The following is a 5,394-nucleotide window of genomic DNA, read 5'->3' on the forward strand; positions in this document are numbered from 1 at the left end:
GAGAGATACTGTCGATTATGTTTCTCCTGTCGATTATTGCCGTCACACCGCGAACCACTCCCGCCGAAGAACCAAAAACAAACGAATGTGAATTTTGTCCCCGGGTGTTCTCCCGTCTACAGGACTACCGGCGACATCAACCGAGTCATAATACACACAACCCTAATTTAAGCTCCCTGCAACACCATTCACAATTACACCACCTTCAGCAACAGCAACCAAGTTTACAACAGAATAATTTTTTACTTCAGCACCCACAACTAGCGCCACACATACAACAGGACAACCTCGCACATCTAGGTAATCGTTTTAACATGGCTGAACGGACCATTTCCCCCTCCATTTTTGGTCCGTTTCTCTCGCTCTCTGCACACCGGATTACCAAAGCAGCAAATCAGGTTGGCAAGATAATTCAGTGCAGAGAAAGATTTACCGGTTGAAACAGCATATTAAAAGATGAACTGGTTTTCTTTCACTATTCTTTTACTGTTGGATAGTAAAAGATGAACTACTCCTTATACTTCCTTCTTTTCCGTAATAGCCTAAGTACCGTCGTTTTCGTTTTCTTTTTTTTTCACCGTCATTAGTGTTAGGGTACTAGCTTTAAGTTCATGTTTGTGAAGCATTGTTGCAGACAAGCACCTTAATAAATAAATAAATAGATATATACTTTTGTTTTGGTTTTGTTTACAACAAGTTTTCAATCGTTTTCAAGTTGTAATCAAAGTGATCCTTAAAATGTCTCAAAGAGAACATAGAAATTCGTACACAGTTCAGTTTAAGTTAAAAGTCGTTGGTTATCGAATTTAAGGATGTTCGAAAACCCGTCTTCCAAACGCGCCGACGACCCCTGCTTCGAATGCGTTCCTAGAGCAATAAGTGCGTTCTTGTCACCCGACAGACAAAGAGACCTCAAATTTGAGAGAATTACGGTAAAAGATCAAGAAGAACATGGAAAACGACGGCGAAACCCGAAAAAAAGCATGAAACCCTTGATTGTGTGTGTGAGCCGACAGAGTTTGTTGAAGCTAGAATTGTTTCCATCTCGTTCTGACCTACATGGTTATCCTGCGTCCTTACTCTAGCGTTCATCCCACACTGTGACGAGCTCAGTTTGCTGTGCGCTAAGTCCAGGGAGGACGTGTTGTGGGACTTAGCAAATTTTATATTTGTTTGTGCGTGAATGATGCGCGGAAGTTTGCAAGTATGCGCGATTGCTTTGTGCAGTGCAATATGCTGACCAGTGTTGTGATTTATGTAGAGTTGATGTGCCTTTTTATGCCATTAACGTGTGGTGTTAGTTTTTTCCCTACACTCCGTGCTTGCTTCGGCAAGCGCATTGAAATGTAGTGAGGGAAAAAACTTTCGGTGCATGTTGTGGAAACTTCTTCCCCTTTTTTCACGACTATGAATTCTGTTGGTGCTGTGTTTGGTGTGTGAATGTTTATGCGTGTATTTTGGTGACAAATAGTGTCAAACATATTGTACGCGTTGGTACAGGATAGTGTTTTCGTCTTCCTTTTGTGCTTCTTTTGTGCTGCGTCATTCGCCGTGCGCACACTGTAATCCTGTGTGCAGTGAAGGATCGTTTTTTCTTCTTGCGCTGTTTGCCGCATCGTACGCGCACCCTAATCCAGTGTGCAGTGAAGGATCGTGTTTTTGTCGTCCTCTTCGGTGTTGTTCGTGTGTCGTCGTGTTTGCCATGCAGCGAAGCATGCGACATGACACACACTGTTACACGTCTTACACTATAATTGTAGAGCGGTGCTACAGCCCCGCCTACTTAAAAATCATGTAAAAGCTCAAAAAATCAAAAACAGAACGAGAGGTCGCGATACGTTTTTGAATACGGGCGCGCGAGAGGCACATAGGGTTTTCCGATTCGAGCAGTGGCTTCGCGTCGAGTAGTTTAAATGCCCATATTTTGCTATACGGCCCGGGTATCAAAATATGGGCATTTAAACTGCTCGAGCGGAAAACACTGCTGGAATCGGCAACCCCTATGTGAATCTCGCGCGCCCGTATTCAAAAACGTATCGCGACCTCTCGTTCTGTTTTCGAATTTTTGAGCTTTTTCATGGTTTTTATGTAGGCGGGGCTGTAGCTCCGCTCTACAATTATAGTGTAAGACGTGTAACAGTGTGTGTCATGTCGCATGCTTCGCTGCATGGCAAACACGACGACACACGAACAACACCGAAGAGGACGACAAAAACACGATCCTTCACTGCACACTGGATTAGGGTGCGCGTACGATGCGGCAAACAGCGCAAGAAGAAAAAACGATCCTTCACTGCACACAGGATTACAGTGTGCGCACGGCGAATGACGCAGCACAAAAGAAGCACAAAAGGAAGGCGAAAACACTATCCTGTACCAACGCGTACAATATGTTTGACACTATTTGTCACCAAAATACACGCATAAACATTCACACACCAAACACAACACCAACTGAATTTATCGTCGTGTGAAAAGGGGAAGAAGTTTCCACAACATGCACCGAAAGTTTTTTCCCTCACTACATTTCAATGCGCTTGCCGAAGCAAGCACGGAGTGTAGGGAAAAAACTAACACCACACGTTAATGGCATGAAAAGGCACATCAACTCTACATAAATCACAACACTGGTCAGCATATTTCACTGCACAAAGCAATCGCGCATACTTGCAATCTTCCGCGCATCATTTACGCACGAACAGATATAAAATTTTCTAAGTCCCACAACACGTCCGTCCTGGACTTAGCGCACAGCAAACTGAGCTCGTCACAGTGTGGGATGAACGCTAGAGTAAGGACGCAGGATAACAATGTAGGTCAGAACGAGATGGAAACAATTCTAGCTTCAACAAACTCTGTCGGCTCACACACACAATCAAGGGTTTCATGCTTTTTTTCGGGTTTCGCCGTCGTTTTCCATGTTCTTCTTGATCTTTTACCGTAATTCTCTCAAATTTGAGGTCTCTTTGTCTGTCGGGGGGCACCTGTCAAAGACAGAACCGCGTGGGAGAGAGTTTCCGGCGTGGATCCTCTCTCTGCTCCTTTAAAAGCGGCTCCGTGCGATCAATCGCTCTCTTTCTGCGCGTGTCCTTCAGCGATTAGGTTTGTACGGCGATCCGTTGATTAGCAAAGTATTTAAGCTGCGTGCGTCTAGATATTTAAGAATTTTGTGCAAGTGTCAATAAAACTTTAGAAAGAGTGTAAACAATATTGACGGCTTCGGGTGGTATTTTTACTGACGGCTACGTGCGTGAAACAGTCGTCAAATTCGCAAAACAGCACAGCAACAGAGCAGCTGAATGGAACCACCAGAATCTGCCATTCGAGTATGGAGAAAAAATGAGGCTGTCCTCCTAACTCTACCAAAAACCAAGAGGGCGCAGAGTGGACTTGGACCCAGATGGCCTCAGCTGGAAAAAGATCTCAAGAACTGGGTAGTAGACAATCGAGCCAATGGCACAGCTGTCTCCACTAAAATTATGCTTCACAAGGCAAGAATGATGGCTGTCTCTACAGGCATTAACGACTTTGTTGGCACACTACTTTGGATCTACAAGTTCATGAAAAAGAATGGCTTGGCAATGCGAACAAGAACAAAACTAGCACAGAAAATGCCAGCATCCTATCAGGAGAAGATCATTGAGTTTCACAAGTATGTGATTAAGCTCAGGAAAGTGCACGAATTTCCAATGAGCCAAATTGGAAACATGGACGAAATCCCTTTGACTTTTGATTGCCCTTTTAATCGAACAGTTGGACAAAAAGGTTCCAAAACTGTCGCAATCAAAACATGTGGCAATGAAAAAAACCACTTCACAGTTATTCTTGCTTGCCTGGCTAATGGAAAAAACTGTCACCATCTTTGATTTTTGAAAGAAAAATAATGCCAAAGGAGGACATTCCTCATGGTCTTTTTTCATTTCACTTTCACAAATTTTCATCACACTCTCGCTATCCGACTGAAATTTTGCCCTTTTTTTATCGGATCCGAACGACTTCCCCCCACGCTCTCTTTCGGTTTCTTTGATCATCATTTCTTACCGTGGAAATAGACGTAGAGCGACATTTCTCGCGCGACATTTCTCGTCAATATTCGATGAAATGCGATGAAAAGTCCATATATAAAAAACAGCATCGAAACGTCATTTCCATAGAAACACATAGAAATATTCCAACGAAGTAGGCACAGAAATGTCTCGCCGAGCGATTTGCTTTGTTTGCAGAATTGAGCTACTTTTGAGAAATGTCGCGCGAGAAATGTCTCTCTACGTCTATTTCCACGGTTAGAACGAGTGTTCGTTCGTTCAGCTGTCAGCAAACACTGTCGAGGGCAGTACGGGCTTCAAACGACGAAAATCCGTTCGCGGCCGGTGTCAGTCAGTGTTCACTAGACACTCATTTTTAAAATAACGTTCAATTGAGTTACCGTACATTGCGCTCGAGAAGAATGAACTGGGCCTGGCGGATTCGAACGTTCCCGTTTGTATGGAGAGAAATCCGCGAGGTTTTGAGCTGCGGATTTTAAACAAATGTGTTTGGCAATGGATTTTTTTTCAATAAATTTGGCAGTTTTAATTTTTTTTTAATGAACGTTAATAAGCACTTGCAAAAAGTAAAATGTAAGTTTAATTGAATTTATTTGTGTTTTTTTGTTGCATTGTGTAAATTAACATTAACACCAAATGCATCAGTAACGGCAGAAAATTTAAAATTCCTATTAGCCATGAATCTGTCAACCCTTCGATCGTAGATATAAACGACATTGAAACATTGGCAGTTACATGCCGTCCTGTTCATTTCCTCGTGAGCGTCGAACGGATTTTCGTCGTTTGAAGCCCGTACTGCCCCCGCGTGCCAGGTTAAATTCCTTGTAAAAAAGGTGTACTAGCAGTGTGCTAGTAGTGTCCTAGTATTGTGCTAGCACTGTGCTAGTAGTGTGATAGCACTGTGCTAGCGCGGTAATAGGTGTGCTAGCACACCTTTTGTGCCCACTGTGTGCATAGCAGCACATTACCCAACACAAATTACAGGGTTTTGGCCGTCCTATTCGACGTTGTTGTAAGCACTACCGTCATCGTCTCATTTAATTCCGTCACTTTCAATATTTCGTCACGCGCGCTATGACCGTCATCGCGACAAACCAATACATCATCAAAGCATTGTCAATTGACGATGCTATTTTTCGAAATTTCTTTTCGAAAACCTGAAACAGTTTCGTCAGCGAGTAACAGAGTCAGTGAATCTGATATCAGAAGCTGGTTAGATTCAGTAAACAAACGATGAAACTTCTTTCTATATGCATCCAAGAACGAAAAAAGTGCTTGCACAAAAGGAAATGTGTATGAAATAAAGAAAGCATCAACGAATCAAAATACGGTAATGATTTCATTTAGT

This window comes from Anopheles funestus, chromosome 3RL, assembly GCF_943734845.2.
Source record: "Anopheles funestus chromosome 3RL, idAnoFuneDA-416_04, whole genome shotgun sequence".
Lineage (NCBI taxonomy): Eukaryota > Metazoa > Arthropoda > Insecta > Diptera > Culicidae > Anopheles > Anopheles funestus.